At 41.6% G+C, this 24539-nt stretch overlaps 1 long non-coding RNA gene across 1 annotated transcript; it reads right to left on the reverse strand.

The window, feature by feature from the left end:
- Positions 1-11767: 11767 nt before the first annotated feature.
- On the reverse strand, positions 11768-24286 carry LOC142070847 (uncharacterized). Its single transcript, XR_012666769.1, has 3 exons — positions 24207-24286; positions 17846-17927; positions 11768-12493 (listed from the first exon to the last, which is right to left on the reverse strand). It is a non-coding gene; the product is annotated as an uncharacterized LOC142070847 (long non-coding RNA).
- Between the last annotated feature and the right edge of the window lie 253 nt (positions 24287-24539).

Consider the following 24539-nt stretch of genomic DNA (forward strand, 5'->3'; position numbering starts at 1 on the left):
GAGGGATTCTCCATTCTCTGTTTTCTATATTGTTTTAAATAGCACAGACATTTTCCTTTCACAGCAGCTAATCAGAGAGCTCCTGCAAACCAACTGCAATTTCACAAATTGCAATAATTTGTATTTGAGAGGTAAATGTGGGAGAAGAGTTTTCCATTAGTCAGAGAAGGTGGCTACCAGTAGGGCTATGTGAAAGGTCAAACCAGAACCCCTCACATAACCAGAAATAAAGTTGTGTTATGGTTCTAGCCAAACCTGTGAACAACCAGATTGATCTGTAACCATGGTACCAACACAGGGCCCTGTCATTGGCTCGTAACCTATTTGTGTTCCTCAACAACTTTTGTGTGGTTGCTCAGGAACCACACTGGTACCCTTAGCTATAACACTAAAAGATATGGAACTCTATGTGGCCCTGCTGTTTAGTGGTGGCAGACACAGGAAATGTTTCAACCCCTATCGTTGTCCATACACAGTATTGTAGTGAAGATGCATAATGTATTAGAGAAGACTCCCCAGAGGTTGAAGGTGGCAATCTTTCTCTTAGCCTCAGCCTGATCAACAACCCACTAAGGGCATGGAACTGTGGGTTGTGAGAAGAGGGAATAATTAAAATGCAGAAGCCTAGTGATCAGAGACCATCCAACATACACATATAAATTAGATGCACATTTAGACAGATGTTGAATTAATGAGTTCAGTTTGGGATTCTTTTGAAATAAACTCATTGGGGATCACCGGCTGATTAGAAAACAAAATTCAGAAAATAAGTGGGTGGACTGCTGAAGTTATGACTATTTATATCTTTGTTTAGAAGGTCAAATTCTTATTATAAATTACAAACCACAGGCATGTCTAATGAAACTAAGCAGAAGAACATAACTTGCCATTCAAAAAAATGAAACACCATAAAATAACATACAGAGCACAGTTACTAATGTGCAATTAACTTATGAAAAAATAGGTTAAATTTATGTTGCTTTATACAACCATACACTGAATGTTTTGGAGCCTGGTTGTAACTATGGGCTCGATCTTGCATTCCTTGAATGCTCAAAATTCCCACGTGAGTCTGTGGAAGTTTTGGGTGTGCATGTAGATTGGTATTAATTTTCAAGTTGCAGCAAAAGCAAGATATTTGTATATATGTGCTATGATATCAATAAAATGATTGTGCTGTGCTGTGAGTAGGTTTGCTAAGAATTAGTATTAGAGTACATGGGCTACTCAGTTGACCTGAGTCCTCAGAGTTACCTGCTGTATCTTCCAGAACTGATATAAGAAAAAGGTTGAAAACAAAAATGAGATGTGAGTCAGAAAAGATTTTAGACTGTCAGTAAATTCCTGTCTGGAACGGTTATATTATGAATCAGGGTTTTGGCATGTTGACTCTGAGAGACTATTCCTCCGCTTCCCTCCATAATTCCTTAACAATATCCAGAGGTTTCTCTCTTGGTTCACTATGAAAGAAGGCCTTCCTGTTCCAAGTCACACTTTGCAGCATGGTATGTACCCTTTATGAAAAACCACTTAAGAAATATCAAATTCCAGGCAGTTTTGCACTTGTTGCAGAATATATAAATTAATTATAACAGCTGTTACCGATTAGCTATGATGAGTATGCAAAAATTTAAATCCTACTTGCCTACCTTTTGGCCGCCTTAGGTTAACAGGCACATATGAACAAGATCATTATAGTCTTAATCCTTTTACTTTAATACTCTATGACACATTAGTTTATTAAGAATGTATGTTAGTGAAAGGCACACTTATTAAAGTTAAATCAGCAGTGAAATCATAATGATAGGATACTGCTAAGTCTGAAGACTAGACAAAAATATCTTTTTCTATTCAAAAATAGTTTAATATAAAATTCTATATTTGGTCTCTTACATGGAAATTGTTAGAATAATTGTACTATGATGTATTTCCACTCTTTTGCCTTTTTCTAGAGGAAGGTAATTACCTCTGTGTTTGTATTCTAGTACAATGATTATTAATGTCAATTTTTTGAAAGAATAAAATGATGTATACAATGTAACACCTCTTTATACACAATGCACTCTATGGTGTATAATGGCCCTAGAACTCTTGGGATTTCACAAGAATTTAGTTTAGCTTTCCCTTTTGAGCTAGCTGACTTGTTTAGTGACCAAAGCCTCAATCCTGCAGTGAGCTCCTTCCTCCGCACAGAGTTCATTCCAGGTTTAGGGCCTAGGGGAGATTCTAACAGACTCTAAGACCATTATGTGAGAAATAAATTCCTACCCCCTAATAAAGTATAGCTTTGCACCAGACTTTTTCAGTTCTGAACTACTATAGATGCTCTTGCATCCAGTTCACCAAATTAATCATGGAGGCTCGTGGGCCATCCCCTGGTTACGGCCACAGTTGACAGACTCCAGAAATTTAAAAATATTTATTTATTTATAAAACAATTAAAATGTAGAGCTCAATTACAACAAAATAATACAAAATAAGTCATTATTCTTATTTATTGTTTTCCTCATATTGCCCAGGAGTGTGGTAGGTGCTGTGCAAACACAGGACAATCACTGACCTTGATTCTGGAAACACTCGAGCTCAACTGTAATCATGAGAACTATTCACACATGTAAAGGTAGCACAGGATTGTTACTAACATACTTACTTTCCACCTGTTATGGCAACATGTGGTCAGCATTAAAGCCCTGCTATAGTCCATTGAGCCATTAACTTAAATGGGCTTGGATCAGGCTCATATTGAGTATAGCTTAAATTGGGCTATTAGTTTGATCAGTGATTTTCTGTTCTGCATATCTATATTATTCTCATCAGTGCAAAGGAAGGGGGCTGTTCTGCTAACTAAATAAGAAAATGATTGACAAGGAGATCAGTTTCACTGGTTTAATTGACAATCATCTACTGTTCCCTCCCAGAGGGCTTGCTAATTAATGCTATTGGAAAGCTTTATTTCAGAGAACACTTAGTATTCAGGTGTTAGTAGAACAGATACCCAATGGAAAAAAAACCTCTTGACAAATTATACCTAGGCTATTTATACTTACGGTTAAAGAAAGAACTTGAAGGACATGAGTAACATGAAGAAATGCCGAAAAATATTAACACTTATTTTTGTATAAACAGAATCTAATTTTTGGTCCTTTTATTTACCTTTTTCAGGTCTTTATCACCCTGTCCATTTGTACACCCCGTCTGAACCTATATTATCTGACATGTTAATTCCAATAGCTGGACAAAAAAGCAATTAGTTTAACATTAGTCATTTGAAAAACCCCCACCCAAACCACTCTTTACCAACATCATAAGGAATTCACTTCCGTGTCTGAACTCTGGTGAAAGTGTTTTATCCACACTAGTGGTTTTCAAACTTTTTTTATTTGTGGACCCCTAAAAAATTTCAGATGGAGGTAAAAACCCCTTTGGAAATCTTAGCCGTGGTCTGTTGGGGGGGGTGGGGGGGGTGGGATCTTAGCCCAGGGGTCTGCGGACCACAGGTTGAAAACCACTGTTCTATGGTAACAACAATCTTTCGCAGACCCGTTACACGTAGTTTGTAGATCTCTGGGGGTCTGTGGACCACAAGTTGAAATTGATCCTACCTTGAACACAGAATGGGGTAAGTGAGGTACTCTTTCTGTGGACTGTTTTATATATTCTCTATCCTGCCTTTTTTCCTATAAAGAAAACAAATATGCAATAAACTAGAAAATAAACTTATATCATTACTTGGGTAACTTCCACATTTACTTACTTCAGAATCTCAGCTGTGTGGTGCTGCATAAGCAGCAGAAATCATATCTTCTTTGCAATTGTGTTGATACTTCATATAAGTGGTGTGAAAAAGAGCCAAATAACTTACTGCTATTTGCTAAATGTCCTTTCATGAATAAGGGCCCAGATCCGCTCATAATGAATACAATGGGATCTTTGTCATTGATTTCAGTGAGAACAAAACTGAGCCCTAAGGGACAGATTTTCAAATGCTCAGCACCCCCAATCGAGGCATGATTTTCAGAAGAGTTCAGATCCTATTTAGGCACCTCAGCAGGGGACAGATGTGCAAAAGAAATAAGCACGCAGAGCGTTAGGCTCTTTTGAACATTTGGCCAATTTATTTTGGTGCAAATTGTGTGTGCTGCGGTATCTTGAAAATTTTGGCCTACCTATACTTTGCTACATCTTCCTCATAGTGCATACAGCATCACACATCGCTATTAAATTGTATTTGCTGTTCCTCAAAGCAGAGACAGCCAAGGATTTCATTCCTTCTTCACAACAACACTACTCTGTTGTGCAGGTTGCTTTGCTTGATGATCTTAATGTATTAGCAATTTTAGGACCACCTACTGTAGAGTTTGTTCAGTTATTCAGTTGTCTTCATTATTTGTATGAACATTTAAGTGGGCTGTACTGTTTGTGATTAATTTGTGATTAAACTTTCTGCTTGTTTCCTTTCGTTCACAGAATGTTTACCACTGGCTCCAGTTTCTCCTTTGTAATCCCATTTTCTAGCATACCTTACCTTTTCTCTCCTGCATTATAATATTTATGTATTTATTTTTAACTGAGCCTGGTATATGGAAACCATAATCATAAATCAAATAACTCTGCTACAATAAAAAATAAGACTTGAAGGACAATATGTCATGTATTTTAATTAAATAAACTAATATAGTAAGCAATGATACATGTACTGATAATTATTAGTCAGAATATTTTTGCTTTACTTCAGCTAACACATCCTCTCTCTCTCTCTCTCTCTCTCACACACACACACACACACACACACTTACTTTTCATTTTATATTCCTGTTTAAGTATCTTTTATATACAAATCTTTGGGCTTATGAATTAACCAGCCTTACATTTATTACATCTCTTTAGAATAGTGGTTCTCAAACTTATTTGATGGGGTCCCTTTCTTTATGTCTGTAGTTGTTTATGTGTCAAATACATATACCAACACTTAGCTCTGAAAACAGCACCATGCCAGCAGCAGCCCAGAAGTAAGTGTGGTAATGTGAAAAGTGATATTCGTCAATATCACTTTTCACAGCAGACTTACTGCCCCATTGCTTCTGAGCAGCTGCTGGCACTCTGGGGCTGACAGCGAGAGCCCCACTGCCCCCAGGTGAGGGAGTGGGGAGGAGAGCCCAGGTGGCAGGGCTCTGGCTCTCCCCTTTATCCCCGCCTCATGGGTGTGCACGACCCTTCAGCACAAGCACCAGACACCTGGGGCTGACAGCCAGAGCTCTTCAAACAAACAAAAAAAAGCACACAGCTCGTGCCTTCCTTGACATATACCCGCACCTCCCTTGGTGTCCCGCCCCATAGTTGAGAACTGCTGCTTTTGAACATTGTCTTTGCTATCTGGGCTCCAGTGTGTAACCTTTCCAGCCACAGGGTAAAAGGTCCCATGGACTTTCAGTAAGGCTCCAAAGTCAAAGTGCTTCAGTCACTTTTGAAAATGAGACTTGCAGTCCTAAAATCACTCCGGTGCTTTTGAAAATTTTACCCAGGGACAATTAGAAAGTGGTGCAGAGGAGTAGCACTCTAGTGACAGTTGCTGGATGATTTTTGCCTCTGGATTCTGAGGCAGGCAGAATGAGGTGCAATTTCAGCAGCAGTAACTACTAAACCTTTTTAAATGGCATGTGTGTCCACTAACTCCCACCTCTGAATGACAGAGGGTCCAGAAAGTATGGTGCTCTCACCTCTGCCATGTCTACCTATATCCATTTGGGGTGTGGTGGACTTCAGATCATGGTAGCCCTCTCACCCGTTCTCAGTATCTGCTTCCTTTATGGAGCACTGTTTCAGGAAAGCACCCCAAATCAGGAAGAGTACTTGGCATGTGCTTAAGTCTCATTTAAGTGCTTTCCTAAATAAGAATAGACTTAATCATGTGCATAAATGCTTTCCTGAGTTAAGCCCTGTGATTCCCTCCCCCCCCAATACCTTTTGTACACACTTGCAACAGCAATCACAAAGTGGCCCAGTATTAAACTCTGGGATCAGCATTTGCGATTCTCAGTCCTGTCCGTAAAATGGGATAAACTCGAACAACAATCCAGAACAACTGAAATTTGAAAAAAGGAGGATCATATCTGGATTTTGTATTCCCAAAGAAAGGAGAGTTGGAATCCAGAGTTCTTGTTCTGTTTGTTACAGATCCGCAGTTTGTGTAAATTGGCATAACTCCGTTGAACTTAGTGCAACTGTGTTTACTTCAGCCAGGCATCTGGTCCACGAAGTTCAGATCTAAATCTTGAATTTTGATCCAAGGTTGTGGTGTGGTCCAGGGTGCCCTAATTGCCTTTGCATTATTCCTCTCTGGGTTTCAAAACAGCATAAGACATATTGATTCTTTCATTTTATACATTTGATACTAAAATAGGCATGCTCTGGGGACATTTTGAATTCTTTTTTATATATTGTCTATTTATGTCTACAGCACCTCAGTAGCACTTATAAAACAAATACATTGTGTGAAATTAGCAGTGCAGCATTTCTGAGCTTTTTCTGTTTGATTTCCCCACAGGCATTCATTTCACACAGAGAGACAGAAACAGAAATCAACCATTTGGTAAAGTTACAAAATCATGTCAAAGGAATTCTTTGAAGATGCAGGTACAGAGGTAAGATCCAGGTACAGAGGTAATCTGGCTGGGACAGAGTATGTAGAACCTAGTTAAATAACTGGGAGTTGACTTCCAATCTATTCAGTTTATTACCAAATTTGTTACTAACTACTATGAAACACCTCCAAATGACTTCCTGGATGCACAATTACTTCATTTTTCATAGATGCTTACTTAATGGGAATTGCATTGTAGAAGATACTATATATATATATATATATATATATATATATATATATATATATTAAACTGTAAAATGTTTGTGTTGAGGATGGGTTTGTAGTGAACAAATTGGGGGGGAATACAAAAGAAAAATTCAAACAAAGCCCTCACTCCTCTATTAAGTATTCATGAGGGCATTTTGGTAAATGAGCTAAGAATCTCAGGGCAGCATTGAACTTGGAAAAAAATTTAAATTTCTGTTTGATAAAGACCACAGTTGATCACTTAATGCAATGAAAGGTTGTAATTCATTCCTGAGGCTTTGTTGCCAATTTTAAATTGTTTGAACTACTCTCTGCTAACTTATTGCATCTCCAGGACACATTGCATGAATTGTATCTTTGTGTTCACTCAATGAATTCCAAAGACCAGTTCCTCTAAATGTTCTTTAATGACACAGCTTTCTCTCTGCCATTTGAAAAATGTTTCCATGTTATACATTCTACTTTCCTAACAGTATCTTTAGTAACACATTTCATAAAACAGTTTTCATGGAAGGAAATGCTTAAAAATTCTCTTCTACTCTGAAAAGTGACTGTAAAATGACTTAGTGGCATCTTTTTCTCAATGATTTCATCCAAAATTTAATCAATATTCAAGAAAAAAAGCATTTTAACTTATTTAATGGTAGCCACAGAAACTTGATTTGGGAGTGTCTATAGCAGTAAAGATACTGGGACCAAATGATGTGCTGAATAACACCTGTGCATCCCTGATGTCCTCCATTTATGCCCTCAGTGACACCTATGTAGCTCAATTATCCTTCAGTGAATGAGACAGGGTGGATTTTTCTCAGAAGGAATAAGATTGATTGATTTCTAGGCAGCGCTAACAGCAAAACATGGGTTACATTATTAGATGAGCTGCTGATATGGCCTTAAGAATCTGGTAGTTGTTCAATACTTTCTTTAATGACTTGATAACTTTGCTAACAAAAATCATTAGTAATGTATAGGCCAACCTTTTACATAATTATAGTAAGACACCTAAGTGTGGTTGGTTAGAATGATACAACTGTATTTTAGAACGAGCTGCTTTCTTTCTGGGGTATGGCATGCAATGTAGTCTGGAGCTGAATGTATACATGCAATGGCAGCTGGGGTCCAGGAGGGAGGCTGACAGACTGCTGGGCTCTCCGAAATTTAAAATATGTGGCAAACCACTTTGATTGGGCCATGTGATGTTCATAGGTCAATTCACTGCTGGCATAGGGAGGCATAACTCCCCTGGGCTTGGCCCCACAGGTGACACAAATTGGGGGACATGTGGGCTCCTGTGCCCCCCACCCAGATTTGCTGTTTGGCTTGTATTGAACATGCTCACACGGACTGAGCATGCTCAGTAATATTGCTGAAGCCGCTGCCCTCGCTCTGCCCCCTCCCCCCCTCACTATTTGCAGGCACGGTTGATCTCTGCTTGGCCCACTTATGCCAGTAGGGAATTTGCCTGTACATTTGTGTGTTGTTTTTTGGATTCATATGTTTAATTCCCTTATAGAGTCTCTGCTTTCTCCCTCTCACTGAAGTTCTCTTCTTTCACCTATTCTTGGTCTTCAAAGGTATGGTTGTACCTGCATCACTCTTCTGCTCGTTATTTTCTGTTGTAAATTTTCCAGGAATATAGGATGACCAGATGTCCTGATTTTGTAGGGACAGTCCCGATTTTGGGATCTTTTTCTTATATAGGCTCCTATCACCCCCCCACCTCCATGTCCCGAGTTTTCACACTTGCTGTCTGGTCATCCTACAGCAATACCTCCTTTTGTACCTTATTCAGTACAACATTATTTTGTGCAAAGCTGTATTCCTTTACTATAGTTCTTTCTTTTTCCCTTTGTCATATCTCACTTTCCACTGACACACTTCATTCCTGTTCCTTCCCTCCTTTCCATCTCTCCTTCTTTCCACTCTTTCTTTCTCACTTATTCTCCTCCCCACGTTTTTTTGTCACATCTCATGCTACTGTAACTGGGAGCCATCCCTCCTGAAAACAGCCTAACTAAATACAATTGAATGTTACTTTGAAAACACTTGAAACTGAAAATGAACAGCTATTCACAACAGTGGAATAAATTTTACCTGCAATAAAATAACAACGGAGTGGTTATAAAATGGCATACGCCCCAGAATGCTTTGAATCATCCTGTGTGAGTCCTGTGCATTCTGCATGCTATGTCGGGAATGGTAATGAAGGTTTTTAGTGGTCCCCACTGTGTATGCAAAAATGACTTTTTATATACTGTTTGTAATAATTAAATGTGATAGCTACAATAACATATTTATATGCGGAATTATAAGCATCATAAAGACGAATGGTGATTTTGTCTAGTGTGAAAACTGGCTGCTAGGGAATAGGATATGCTATCTTTTCTGCCAGAGTGTATTCTTCTTTGCAGATGATAACATATATTAACTTATGAAATAATTGCAATAAGGACCCTGAATAGTTGACACCTTGTAGTATGTGGTGCTAGTTTATTATCACATTGTTGATGGCCCTGAAAGTTGATCAAGGCTGAGAGGCTCAAAATTGTCCCTGCTGGAATGCTGATCAGCCAGCAGACAAAGTTGGAAAGCTCTCATGAAGATAAACTCCATAGCAGCTGGTCTTGAGAAGTCACCGGAGGCGTAGTATGACTTTGTTGCTAAGTGACAAATTTTTAGATAGCTGTTACTCTCCCTCATGAAAGTACTAGAGTGATGTTTTTTTCAAAATGTAATTTATTTTTGTAAATCAGAGCAGAATCTGTTTTCAGTCACTCTGATTTCCAAAAATAAACCACACTTGTGAAATTAAATCATTGCTCTGCTGCAGTGGTTTTCAACATTTTTTCATTTGCGGACCCTTAAAATGTTTTGAATGGTGGTGTGGTCCCTTTGGAAATCTTAGACAGAGTCTGTAGACCCTCAGGGGTCCATGGACCACAGGTAGAAAACTATTGTTCTAGTGCTTTAAGAGTGGAGAGGAATTGCCATTTAAGAAATGACTGCCCGCAAGACCAATAAGATACAAATGGTCTTCTCTAAATACAAGAAGTACCCTGATGTTAGTTTTTTGACTTTTCAGTAGCAGCAACTTTAGGCAGCAAGCTTTATATTTGGATCTCCTTATGGTGGTTGTTTTGGAACTGGCTGAACTAGTCAAAGGGAATGACATGTTCAACAAATTTGTTTTTCGTTCATGAATTACCCGCTTTAGCTTTTTTCATATATGTTCCTTATTTTAATTTAGTCGATGAATGGTTAATGTGCATATTGAGGCATTGTTTCTCATTTTGGCCCTCTGGAAGAAATAGTAATTGACATGTCAGAGTTTGCATTCCAAGTTCTGAATTCCAAACTTTTGGGATACAGGATGCTAAAGTCCAGCCCCACACACATTCAAGAGAATGGACTGTGGGGCAGAGCAGTGCTATTGCCAAGAAAATTATTCACAAATACCACCCAGTATTAATACTGCTGTATGACAACTTCCATAATAATCAGTGATGAGCTGCCAAAATCTTAACTACGGGTTCCCTCCTCACCCCACGAGGGGGTTGTTGCCCACCTCCACCCCCCGGGACTCCTGCCCCATCCAACACCCCACCATTCCTTGATGCCCACCCCCCTAGGACCCCTGCCCCATTCACCCCCCTCCCCTGTCCCCTGACTGCCCCCAGAACTGGGCAGGAGGGTCTTGTAGGCCATCATAGTGGGTGCCCACCCCACCCCTAAGAGCCAGAGGTACCCGCCGGGGGGGTGAGGTGTGGAGTCCCGGAGGTGCTTACCTGGGGCAGCTCCCAGGAAGCATCCAGCAGGTCCCTCTGGCTCCCAGGGGTGGGGGAGTGTAGCTAGGAGGGGAGCAGCCGCTCCCCCACTGATCACATCAAAAGTGGCGCCTTAGGTGCCGACTCCCTGGGTGCTCTGGGGCTGGAGCACCCACGGGGAAAATTGGTGGGTGCAGAGCACCCACTAGCAGCTCCCCACCCTGCACTTGGCCCCAGATCACCTCCGCTCCGCCTCCTCCCCTGAAAGCACCGCCCCGCTCTGCTTCTCCACGCCCGCCCTGGCTTCCCACGAATCAGCTGTTTGGCAGGAAGCTCGGGCAGGCTGAGAACAGGCAGTGGCTTCCCGCTCAGGCCCAGGGAGGCGGAGGTGAGCTGACGCTGGGAGTGGTTCCCCTGCGCGCCCCCGCCCCCCGGGTTACCTGCTGCAGTGTGGGCGGCCCTCCTCGCGCCTCCCAGCCCCAGCTCACCTGTGCATCCCTAGGCCTGAGCGGGAAGCCGCAGCCTGCTTCTCAGCCTGCCCTGGCTTCCCGTGAGAATCAGCTGTTCGGCAGGAAGCCGGGGGGGAGTGGAGGGGGGCAGAGAAGCTGGCGGTGGCTTCATACTCAGGCCGAGGGTGGCTGAGGTGAGCTGGGGCGGAGAGCGGTTCCCCTGCATGCCCCCCCTCCCAGGTTATCTGCTGCAGCGCGGGCAGCCCTCCTCGCGCCCCCCCGCCCCAGCTCACCTGCGCATCCCTGGGCCTGAGCAAGAAGCCGGCAGCCTGCTTCTCAGCCTGCCCCAGCTTCCTGCATGAACAGCTGATTCGTGGGAAGCCTGTTGGGGGGCGGAGAAGCAGAGCGGGGCAGCGCATTCAGGGGAGGAGGCGGAGGCGGAGTGGAGGTGAGCTGGGGGTGGGGCGGGGAGCTGCTGGTGGGTGCTTTGCACCCACCAAATTTTCCCCTTGGGTACTCCAGGGCTGGAGCACCCATGGAGTCGGTGCCTAAGGCGCCACTTTTGGCCGGTTAAATTTAGAAGTCCTTTTAGAACCGGTTGTCCCTCGTGGAACAACCAGTTCGAAAAGGACTTCTAAATTTAACAACTTGTTCTAGTGAACCGGTGCGAACTGGCTCCGGCTCACCACTAATAATAATCACTGTAGTAAGGCCATCTGGTGCCTTCTGTGTTGATAGATGAGAGCATTGCTAACTTTAGAGATAAATATTCATCCCAAATGGAACTGCTTATTGGATGTGTAAATGAGATACCAAATCTAAGTGGTCTCAGTGTCACCTTGGCAAGGCCAAAGCTACCCAAACTTAAACCAGGAGAAAGATCCCTAATAATATTGACTGAGTAAAATAGTGGACCACTTCAGTTGTTGTCATTGGACAGAGCTACAGTAGCGATCCTACATACTTGAAACTAATTAAGGTACTCAATATAGAAAAACAAGTATCATCTTCAACTGCCTCCAAACCCAGCTGAATTGCTTTATGGACCTACTAGCAGTGGTAATCATACCACCATCTAGTAAAGGAAGCTAATCCTATTGAGAAGAGTCACCTCAACATCCTGAAAAGAAATTAAGCAATTTGATGATCCAACTGAATTATCTGTACAAAGTTTCTACACACCAGATGATGGCTAAATCATGATTTGAGCTGAAGCTGTTTCTTTAAATCTGTACCAGGAACCTGGGCAAGAGGGAGGCTGGAAAAGGATTTAGACAGAAGCTCTACAGTGAAATAAAGCATGTCTCTTCAGAATATCATTTTCATTACACTGAAAAGATCCTTGTTGAGTATTGGAAAAAAGTGATTTCTGGGACCATGATCGCTTGCTGGCCTCATGACTCAGATCTTCTCCAGGGATTGGCAGGGTCCTGTTCAAAGAACAATATTAGTAAAAATATTAAATAATAAGGTATGGTTTTGCAAACAGTATTTTACATTATTAGTGTACATTTTTCTCTTAAAATATGTGGATCTCATCTTGCAAAACTCGAAGGACTTGATTCTGATCTCATTTACATCAGTCTAAATTGGGAGGAATTCAGTTTAAAATAATGGAGTCACTCCAGGATAAAATTGAAGTAAATGGGATCTGAATCAGGTCTCCAAAAGCAGAAAAATGTTTGTTGAATTCAGTGGAAGGAGGATCAAGTGCAAAAGCTTTAAAACAGTTAAATTGGGGGAGCTCCTGTATTTGCATATAGAAAATATGACTATAATATTACTAGACAGGCATACATAATTTTGCATTGTATAGAATACTGATCAAGGTGCTGAAACCTTTGTAGAAGTGGGGGTGGAAGGGGCAAACCTAAAGTGCCCCCTCTCTCCCCAGGCTGGCTGCTCTGGCAGTGAGCCAGCTGCCCTCTCTTCTGGTGCTACAACAGCCCCTGGTGGGTGAAAGATGTAATTGTAGTGCCTACCCAGAAGAATCTATTATTCTGCAGTGGGAAAAATCTGCGGGGGACATGAATTCTGCGCTTATATTTTTTTGTTAAAAAGTGGGGGGACGGCCCCCCTCGCCCCTGGTTCAGGCAATACCAATGTTAAGACCTTAATATTTAAAACACATTTTATATTGGTCATCATGTGCTTAGAGAAAGGTTTGTGCTTCAATATGTTGCTAAATCAAGACCTAAAATCCTTGCAAGTAAATAATGTTACTGTAATGTTTCCTATACTTAACAAAAAGAAGGCAAGTGCAGCTGATCTAGTGTTGAGGTCTGTTGATTACCCACCTATGCCATCAGTCATGTGTCTGTTTCCTTACAACAGAACATCAAAATGTTTAACTTCTAAAACTCATGGGGGGAAAAGATCAAGTGTGTTCTTGTGCAGTGCAGTCATTCAAATTGGTGACCTAGAAACATTTTCCTAGATTATCAATTTCAATACACTCAACATGTGCAGAACTCAGATAAATATAAGCACTACAGAGTTTTGGCTAAAGGAAATGCTACTGTTAGGATGTTTACCCTGTATTTTGATATTTATCAGAAAGTAAGCTAGCGTCAGAATGTTATGGAACAATGATCTTTCAATGGGAACTAATATCTTCTTTTTGCATATGTTAGGAAATAAGATGAATAATTGATAACTATCAGATATTTAATATCAGTATCACATTTCTTTTCTGTTTTACTACAAGCATGATAGGTAAGTCCCCCCCCCTTAATTTTAACATGAAAAAACTGTGGAGTGAGAGCATTTTTAAAATCTTAAGTTCCCCCACCCCCTAATTTTAAATGTAAATATGTGTCAGCCCACCCTTAGTCCCACTGAATACCAGAAGTAATGAAAGTGTTCCATTTAAAAGATGGCAATGCAGAGCTGTCTTTGCACTTCACAGCTTTTCTGAAAATAAAACAAGGTGCAGCTGGAGACATTAAGGGCCCAATTTTCGAAAGCTTGTAAGAGGGTGTTTAGGTTCCATAGGCTTCCATTGGACTTAAACAGGTGCTGTTCTGACTTAAGGATGTTTCTTGATCAGAGTCCATTTTCTGCTCTTAGACAAACATCCCAGTTGTTGTTGTTGTTGGTTTGTTTATTTATTTATTTATCATTTAAAGCACCAAAAAGTGTGTTAGAAACCTCACTGTAGAAATCAAAAGACAAGGTCCCAGTCCTGAAAAACATACAGACTAATAATTCATTGTCAAACTGGAATGACATATCTAGTGGGGTCCAGCAGGGCTCTGTCTTGGGTCCAGTATTATTTCAATATTTGCATTAATTAGTTGGATAAGGGGGAGTTTGCTTATAGTGACACCACCAGGCTGGTGAAAGCACTTTGGAGGACAGGATTAGAATTCAAAATGACCATGTTATACTGGAGAATTGGTCTGAAATCAAAAAGATGAACTTCAGTAACTGCAAATGCAGAGTGCTACACTTAAGAAGGAAAAATCAAATGCACAACTACAAAATGGGGAATAACTGGTTAGGTGGTAGTACTGCTGAAAAAGGATCTGGCGGTTATGGTGGATAATAAATTGAATGAGAGTCAACAGTGTGGTGCAGTTTTAAAACAAGGCTAATATACTGTATTAACAGGAGTTTTGTATATAAGACTGGGAGGTAATTGTCCCATTCTTCTCAGCAGTAGTGAGGTCCAATTCTAGGTGCCACACTTTAGGAAAAATGTGGATGAATTGGAGAGAGTCTCTGGAAGAGTGACAAAAATGATAAAATGTTTAGAAAACCTGACCTATGAAGAAAGGTAAAAATAACTGGGCATGTTTAATCTTCAGAAAAGAAGATTGAGGGGGAGCCTGATAAGTCTTGAAATCTGTTAAAGGCTATTAAAAAGGGAATAGTGATCAATTGTTCTCCATGTCCATTGAAGGTAGAACAAGAGGTAATCCGTTCTATCTTCAGCAAGGGAGATTTAGGTTAGAAAGTTTTTTCCTAGTATCTAACTATAAAGTTAGCTAAGTACTGGAATACGTAACCAAGGAAGGTAATGGAATCTCTGAAGGTTTTTAAGAACAGGTTTTTAGACAAAAACCTGTAAGGGATGGTCCAGGTATACTTTGGTCCTGCCACAGTGCTGGGGGCTGGACTAATTGAGCTCTCAAGGTCCCTTCCAGCCCTACATTTCTATGAATATTAAACAAGGTATAGGAACATAGGAATTTCGGTACCAATTTAGACCTGTGGTCCCTCTTGTACACTAGTCTGTCTCCATCAGTGACTGCTGTCAAGCGCTTCGTAGGAATTTAAGATATTCTGATAACAGGCAATTATGGAATAACTTAATCTCAGCTACTTAGCATCTGATACTGCTCCCAAGGAATTCAATGGCAAAGTCCCTTTGACTTCAATATTACAGAATTAGAACTTTAGTGTTGGCTTATTCTCTAAGGACCTGATCAAGCAAAGCACTTAAGAATGTGCTTAAAGTTAACAATCCCACTGCAATTAAGCACATGCTTAAGTATCTTGATGAACTGGGACATAAAATATTAACAATTTTGCCTTTGCAAGAAGACAGTTTTACTGTGGCACCCCCTATATTTAATAAGGAAGGAATTTTGAAATTCTTAATGTAGATGCCTAAATAGATGTTGCTGTGTGCTAAACTGTTTTGGAAATTGAGTCCTGTATTTTTTATAATACCAATTATTGTTTCAAACCTAGAGCTTTGCTATTTCTCCTAGGACTTGAGAAGGGTAATGAAGTTGGAATCCCTTGTTGTTGCTGTACAATATTAAAAGGAAATGCTCCTTAATGGCACATACTTTTGGGGCCAAATGGCCAAATCCCAGTTGCTTTTCACTCCTGTTCAGCTGGTCAGCACCAGGCCTGTAAGAACAGAATGGCAGTTCCCTGTTCAGGAAGAAACCAAGGTCTTCTGGTCATGAGTGGTGTGAAGAAGAATACGCTGATCCATGTTGTTATTATTTGCTTTATTGCTTTTTGGTTGGTTGCCCAGACTAGGAGGTACAAGTCTTGGGTTCTGTGCCTGGCTCTGCCACAGACTTGCAGTGTCACTTTGGGCAAGTAATTTCAAATCTCTGTCCTTCCCCCCACCCACACAACCCTTTTCCTGCCTTGTGTAGAACTCTTCAGAGAAGGAAATCTCTTCTCAGAGCCAGCGTTAGGCATAAGCAGACTAAGCAATTGCTTAGGGCCCTGAGCGGATCAAGGGAGCCCACTTTTAATTATTAATATGTGTTGTATTTGGCAGGGGGCCCAATATAATCCTGTTTAGGTCTCCCAATGGGCTAGCACTGGCATTTTCTTTCACCATGTGTTTTTATAGTGCCTTTTACAGAGGGGCCATGATCTTAGTGTCTTTCTGCTCTACTCTAATTACACATAATAGTCCCCTTAAAATTATTATTATTTAGATTGCAGCAGTACTCACAGGGTGGACGTTGCTTTTCAAATATACATGAAGCCTGAAGAAGCTACAGTCTAAAAGACCAATGAGGTGTGGGAGAAATACACAGTACAGAGTGATCAGGCTCATGATAGACACATGGCAGCAGATCCTCAGCTTGTGTAAATTGTCATAGTTTCAGTGTTCACTGACTTCAATTGCGCTATAGTCATTTACAGAAGCTCAGCATCTGCCCTATGGTATATTACCTACTCTTTTTTTAAAAAAATGTGCATTAAGTTAAACATACTGAATTCCCTTCCTTCACTCTTCCTTCATAATTCTGTGCTCTCATCTTTCTCCTACATTGATTCCCTGTCAAGAGCCCTTATACTCTCTCTCTCCCTATGTTCAATAATTTTCCTCCTTGTAGTTGAGCAGTTCACTCAGATGACTTGGCTGACATTTCTTATGTGTCATGGGAGAAGTGAATCTTTGTGAGTGCTTTAAACGAGGAGACGGTGGATAGTTTTCACATTTAGAATTGAGTAATTCTGAACTCACATACATAGATACACATTACCAGCAGCTAGAATACTGTCTGCTGCTTCACCAGGCTGTTGCCATCTTCCAAAAAGTGCCACACCAAGGCACCTATTCAGCATGCTTGAGCTTGTAGGTAATGGAAAATGGCATGGTTTGCCTCAAAAATTGAAGTTGCAGTTATTATACTACCACCTGAAGCCAGTGGTTTTACTGGGGGAATACAGGTCTTTCTAAGTGTTTACATTAATTTGGCTTGATCCTTCAAAATGCTGAGCACCCTAGCAGAGATCCAACAAAGCACTTAAGCACATACTTAACTCTAAGCATATGAATAGTCCCATTGACTTCAGTGGAACTATTCACATGCTTAGAATTAAGCATGTGCTTAAGTGTTTTGCTGGATCTGAGCTAGGGTGCTCTGCACCTTGCAGGATTGAGCCACGTGTGAAGACTGAAATTATTAACATTGTTGAGAGGCCCTAAACACAAGTACCAGATCTGAACATCCCTGGATTCTGGGAGGTTTTGGAATCTTAATCCAGGTCTGAATGGCTAATATCCTTAACCTGGGCTAACCCAAACTACTGAATCTGACCACCTGAAACTCAGGACAGTTTCAAATGCTGCTTTAGAACAGGGACTTACCTCTTGATCCTATTGAATTAACATAACAAGTGGTTGATTTTTTTTGTGTGGGGGGGTCCCTCCGACCTCTCCAATGTGCAATGAAAAAACCCAAACAAAGCTACTTCTTTTTTTCCTAGCGAAGTAGCATGCGGGGTGGGGGGAGGGGAGGGAGAAGAAGTGTGGTAGAATACGTTACATGCAGAACACAAAGCAGTATAATGCTCACCCTGTGTTTCATCTTTCCATTGTGTGACTGAGAGCTTGTTTGGTTCAGGAATCCGCTGGTTACCCCGTCAGCTTCAGCAATGCTTCAATCAGACAAACACAGAAGCCAGTAAATTACTTGGGCCCTGCATTCTTCTATCCCAAGTGTGCTTTCTTTTAGGGAAACCATTGATTTTTTGCAGACAGTCAACCCATATTTCAGTGACAGTCACAGGCAAACAAGTAATAAACTTCCAATGATTTCCTGTATTCTATTGCTCAGATTGCAATCTGTAAGAGGAACCATTCATTTTGGAGTTACTGAATTTAGTCCTTTTTTATCACCATCAATAGCAGTGAAAGAATGCTAAACTTTACAAAGCTAAGCAAAGTGATACAACATCTCCCCTGACCCGCCCCTGGTCTTTAGCAGAAATGTGGAATAGGATGAAACGTGGATGAGGAGTGGGGGGTGAACCTGCAAGTATAATCACCAAGCTATATATAATCTGCATTAGTTGTTGAATATGATTGATGCTGTAGCACTGAACTTCAAATTGTAAAATGTTGCCCACTTTATGTTTAGTGTCCAGACATTAGAAACACATTCAGTGTTCACTCTAATAGCACTAACTTTAATGAATTAATGTAGCCCTTATATGTCTGTCATATGTACTTCAGGAAGTTCAATTTCATAGAATCATAGAATCATAGAATATAAGGGTTGGAAGGGACCCCAGAAGGTCATCTAGTCCAACCCCCTGCTCAAAGCAGGACCAATTCCCAGTTAAATCATCCCAGCCAGGGCTTTGTCAAGCCTGACCTTAAAAACCTCTAAGGAAGGAGATTCTACCACCTCCCTAGGTAACGCATTCCAGTGTTTCACCACCCTCTTAGTGAAAAAGTTTTTCCTAATATCCAATCTAAACCTCCCCCACTGCAGCTTGAGACCATTACTCCTCATTCTGTCATCTGATACCATTGAGAACAGTCTAGAGCCATCCTCTTTGGAACCCCCTTTCAGGTAGTTGAAAGCAGCTATCAAATCCCCCCTCATTCTTCTCTTCTGCAGGCTAAACAATCCCAGCTCCCTCAGCCTCTCCTCATAACTCATGTGTTCCAGCCCCCTAATCATTTTTGTTGCCCTTCGCTGGACTCTCTCCAATTTATCCACATCCTTCTTGAAGTGTGGGGCCCAAAACTGGACACAGTACTCCAGATGAGGCCTCACCAGTGTCGAATAGAGGGGAACGATCACGTCCCTCGATCTGCTCGCTATGCCCCTACTTATACATCCCAAAATGCCATTGGCCTTCTTGGCAACAAGGGCACACTGCTGACTCATATCCAGCTTCTCGTCCACTGTCACCCCTAGGTCCTTTTCCGCAGAACTGCTGCCTAGCCATTCGGTCCCTAGTCTGTAGCGGTGCATTGGATTCTTCCATCCTAAGTGCAGGACCCTGCACTTATCCTTATTGAACCTCATCAGATTTCTTTTGGCCCAATCCTCCAATTTGTCTAGGTCCTTCTGTATCCTATCCCTCCCCTCCAGCGTATCTACCACTCCTCCCAGTTTAGTATCATCCGCAAATTTGCTGAGAGTGCAATCCACACCATCCTCCAGATCATTTATGAAGATATTGAACAAAACCGGCCCCAGGACCGACCCTTGGGGGACTCCACTTGATACCGGCTGCCAACTAGACATGGAGCCATTGATAACTACCCGTTGAGCCCGACAATCTAGCCAACTTTCTATCCACCTTATAGTCCATTCATCCAGCCCATACTTCCTTAACTTGCTGACAAGAATACTGTGGGAGACCGTGTCAAAAGCTTTGCTAAAGTCAAGAAACAATACATCCACTGCTTTCCCTTCATCCACAGAAGCAGTAATCTCATCATAGAAGGCGATTAGATTAGTCAGGCATGACCTTCCCTTGGTGAATCCATGCTGGCTGTTCCTGATCACTTTCCTCTCATGCAAGTGCTTCAGGATTGATTCTTTGAGGACCTGCTCCATGATTTTTCCAGGGACTGAAGTGAGGCTGACTGGCCTGTAGTTCCCAGGATCCTCCTTCTTCCCTTTTTTAAAGATTGGCACTACATTAGCCTTTTTCCAGTCATCCGGGACTTCCCCGGTTCGCCACGAGTTTTCAAAGATAATGGCCAATGGCTCTGCAATCACAGCCGCCAGTTCCTTCAGCACTCTCGGATGCAACTCGTCCGGCCCCATGGACTTGTGCACGTCCAGCTTTTCTAAATAGTCCCTAACCACCTCTATCTCCACAGAGGGCTGTCCATCTCTTCCCCATTTTGTGATGCCCAGCGTAGCAGTCTGGGAGCTGACCTTGTTAGTGAAAACAGAGGCAAAAAAAGCATTGAGTACATTAGCTTTTTCCACATCCTCTGTCACTAGTTTGCCTCCCTCATTCAGTAAGGGGCCCACACATTCCTTGGCTTTCTTCTTGTTGCCAACATACCTGAAGAAACCCTTCTTGTTACTCTTGACATCTCTGGCTAGCTGCAGCTCCAGGTGCGATTTGGCCCTCCTGATAACATTCCTACATGCCCGAGCAATATTTTTATACTCTTCCCTGGTCATATGTCCAACCTTCCACTTCTTGTAAGCTTCTTTTTTATGTTTAAGATCTGCTAAGATTTCACCATTAAGCCAAGCTGGTCGCCTGCCATATTTACTATTCTTTCGACTCATTGGGATGGTTTGTCCCTGTAACCTCAACAGGGATTCCTTGAAATACAGCCAGCTCTCCTGGACTCCTTTCCCCTTCAAGTTAGTCCCCCAGGGGATCCTGGCCATCCGTTCCCTGAGGGAGTCGAAGTCTGCTTTCCTGAAGTCCAGGGTCCGTATCGTGCTGCTTACCTTTCTTCCCTGTGTCAGGATCCTGAACTCAACCAACTCATGGTCACTGCCTCCCAGATTCCCATCCACTTTTGCTTCCCCCACTAATTCTACCCGGTTTGTGAGCAGCAGGTCAAGAAAAGTGCCCCCCCTAGTTGGCTCCTCTAGCACTTGCACCAGGAAATTGTCCCCTACGCTTTCCAAAAACTTCCTGGATTGTCTATGCACCGCTGTATTGCTCTCCCAGCAGATATCAGGAAAATTAAAGTCACCCATGAGAATCAGGGCATGCGATCCAGTAGCTTCCGTGAGCTGCCGGAAGAAAGCCTCATCTACCTCATCCCCCTGGTCCGGTGGTCTATAGCAGACTCCCACCACTACATCACTCTTGTTGCACACACTTCTAAACTTAATCCAGAGACATTCAGGTTTTTCTGCAGTTTCGTACCGGAGCTCTGAGCAGTCATACTGCTCCCTTACATACAGTGCTACTCCCCCACCTTTTCTGCCCTGCCTGTCCTTCCTGAACAGTTTATAACCATCCATGACAGTACTCCAGTCATGTGAGTTATCCCACCAAGTCTCTGTTATTCCGATCACGTCATAGTTCTTTGACATCACCAGGACCTCCAGTTCTCCCTGCTTGTTTCCAAGGCTTTGTGCATTTGTATATAAGCACTTGAGATAACCTGTTGATCGCCCCTCATTCCCAATATGAGGCAGGAGCCCTCCCCTCACAGACATTCCTGCCTGTGCTTCCTCCTGGTATCCCGCTTTCCCACTTACCTCAGGGCTTTGGTCTCCTTCCCCCGGTGAACCTAGTTTAAAGCCCTCCTCACTAGGTTAGCCAGCCTGCTCGCGAAGATGCTCTTCCCTCTCTTCGTTAAGTGGAGCCCGTCTCTGCCTAGCACTCCTTCTTGGAACACCATCCCATGGTCGAAGAATCCAAAGCCTTCTCTCCGACACCACCTGCGTAGCCATTCATTGACTTCCACGATTCGACGCTCCCTACCTAGGCCTTTTCCTTCCACGGGGAGGATGGACGAGAACACCACTTGCGCCTTCAACTCCTTTATCCTTCTTCCTAGAGCCACATAGTCCGCAGTGATCCGCTCAAGGTCATTCTTGGCAGTATCATTGGTGCCCACGTGGAGAAGCAGGAAGGGGTAGCGATCTGAGGGCTTGATGAGTCTCGGCAGTCTCTCCGTCACATCGCGAATCTTAGCCCCCGGCAAGCAGCAGACTTCTCGGTTTTCCCGGTCAGGGCGGCAGATAGATGACTCAGTCCCCCGGAGGAGAGAGTCCCCAACCACCACCACCCACCTTCTCCTCTTGGGAATTCATTAACTTTATTATTTATTACTAGCATTTTGCTGTGAGAGTGTATGGCACTCTAGAGAGAGAACAAAGACAGTCCGTGTCCTTGAGGAGCTTGCAGTCTAGGATCCTAATCACACAATGAACTCTGTACACATGGATCTCTGTGCCCACGTAGACCCCACTGCAGGATCAGGGCCTAGGTTAGATGTGACATGAAAAATTGGGAGAGATGATATCAGGCAAGGGGGATTGCGGAAGTAGCTTTAGCATCTGTATGGAATATGCTGATAGAACTGGCTTTGGCCTCAATATGATTAAAATGATAAACATGGTATTTAGTAACTGACAAAGCATAATCATAATCAATTGCAACCTTCCCCCAAACTTAACTTCCATAGAGGCATGTGCTTTCCCCTCTTCTTTTATGTTTATAAGGGCTTATCAGGTTACAAGTCCTGATACAGCTCCCATAACAATAAATGGGAATTTTCTCATTGAGTTAACTCAGTGGGAGTTAAATCAGGCTATAGAACCCTTAGCAGTTTTGCTATGAAACAACCTACTCCTCACTTGAATTCAGAGTGGCAATGTTTCCAGCAATGCTTTTCTATATACTAGTGATCTGTTAATATTTCTTCAACATCCTTACTCAGAGAATCTGGGGAATATTGATGACTACATATTAACTGGGAGAAGTCTGTAATAGTTAGTATAGCTCTCTGAATTCTACAGCTACCACTATCCAATCTGCTCAAATAAATACTTTACTTTGTAGGTGCTCTTAGCATTAGGACAAAAATAGGCTGTTTGAACAGTCCTCTTTTTTAACAAAATTATTAAATGATTTGAAGAGTTAAGGACACTTTTTATAATGGCTCTTAATGGAAAATCAGTGTGATTCACAAGAGAATTCTTCCCCAAATTAATAGTTTATTTACTACTATTCCAGTTATCCTGCCCAATCTTTATTTTTAAAGCTAGGGTACTGCAATTGCTTCCTTTGTATGGAGCAGTTGTCATCACTGGATAACTCCTCAGCTGGTGCCAGAGCCTCAACTGGTGTAATTCAGTGTACCTCCCATTAAAGACACTGGAGATACTTTTTTACATCTCCTGAGGATCTGGCCCAATAATTCTACCTCCAGGATTGGAGGCAGGGGCTGCCACTTTCTAGCTTGTTTTTAACCTTCCATCTGAATTACATTTCATATCTTGTCATGACCCAAATGTAGCTCACCCACAACAGAATAACAGACTCTTTCTGACACAATATATAGATAAATGCTCTGTAGGCCTTTCAGTCTTCTCATAGTCATGTAAACTGGACTTAATGTCTTTGAAATCAGTGGAGTTACACTGGAGTAAATCTGGTATAAGCGATGGAGTATCAATCCTCTTTAAAAAAACAAACAAACAAAACAAGAATATGTTTTACCCTAGGACACAGAAGCCAAAAGAGTGAAATTTGGTCTAATGCCCTGAAGTTCTCAAATGCTGCCAAGGAGACTGCTTTATTTGGTAACAACCCTTGTGGTCTGACAAAGCATTATCCAAAAATCTTCAAATATTTTTGCTGAAACACCATACTGAATCTGGTTCTTTCTTCATTAAAGATCTATTCCACAATAACATACAGTCACTTGTGTTATTCCAGAAATAACATAACTCTCTTGTATTACAAAATGTGGCACTTACATGTAATTAAACTTTAAGGGGTTTAAGCTTTAATGAAGTTTAAGAGGTAAACATAGGCAAACAGAACAGATACGTTTGGAATGACTGCAGTTATTTAAAATTAATACCTGCCTTTGAATAACCAATGTACACATTCATGGATCAATAGAAAATTCCATAAAGCAGGTTCTAACTGAACAGTAAAATCAAAACCTAGTGGATAAAGGATTTAATCATTGATTTGAACGCCACAACAAGGAATTAAGTATATTGTGATATATGATCGAATTTCTTAAAACTTAAATACTATGTTATAGCAAAGAAAATGATCCAGAAGAAAAATGCAAACAGCATCATGAATTGTTGCAAAACTGGCTGTTATACAAATGATGCTTTCCAAAAATATTACTTGCATAATTTTTCTCCAGTCTTCAATATTAATTCATGTTAAATAATGGAAAGTATTTTCTATTATTAATACAGTATTCTTTAAACAAATTTTATAAAAGCAATACTTTATGCTTACCAGTCCTTGGCACTGTAGTACTTTGTTCCACTAACGATGCCATACAGCTGATAGTACTGTTGTTCATCTGAGACAATATGTTGGTTTTATTGGATAAATATACAATCAAAAACTGTCTCTTTTTTTGGATTCTGAGCCCTTTGTCCTATTGTCTGGCTATCCCGAAAGAAGGACAGGAGACATTTGACATGGCTTTAATTAGGCCACAACTTTATTATTAGATGTCTTGGACCACCCAGCAGATAAAAGTGTACATTGCAGGTAATCCCACGTTTATTCTGTAATTACCCAGGGGATTTTACCAGCTCCCCCTCTTTTTCCATCCAGGTCCCT

The sequence above is a fragment of the Caretta caretta genome, chromosome 2 (genome assembly GCF_965140235.1).
Source record: "Caretta caretta isolate rCarCar2 chromosome 2, rCarCar1.hap1, whole genome shotgun sequence".
Taxonomy (NCBI): Eukaryota; Metazoa; Chordata; order Testudines; family Cheloniidae; genus Caretta; species Caretta caretta.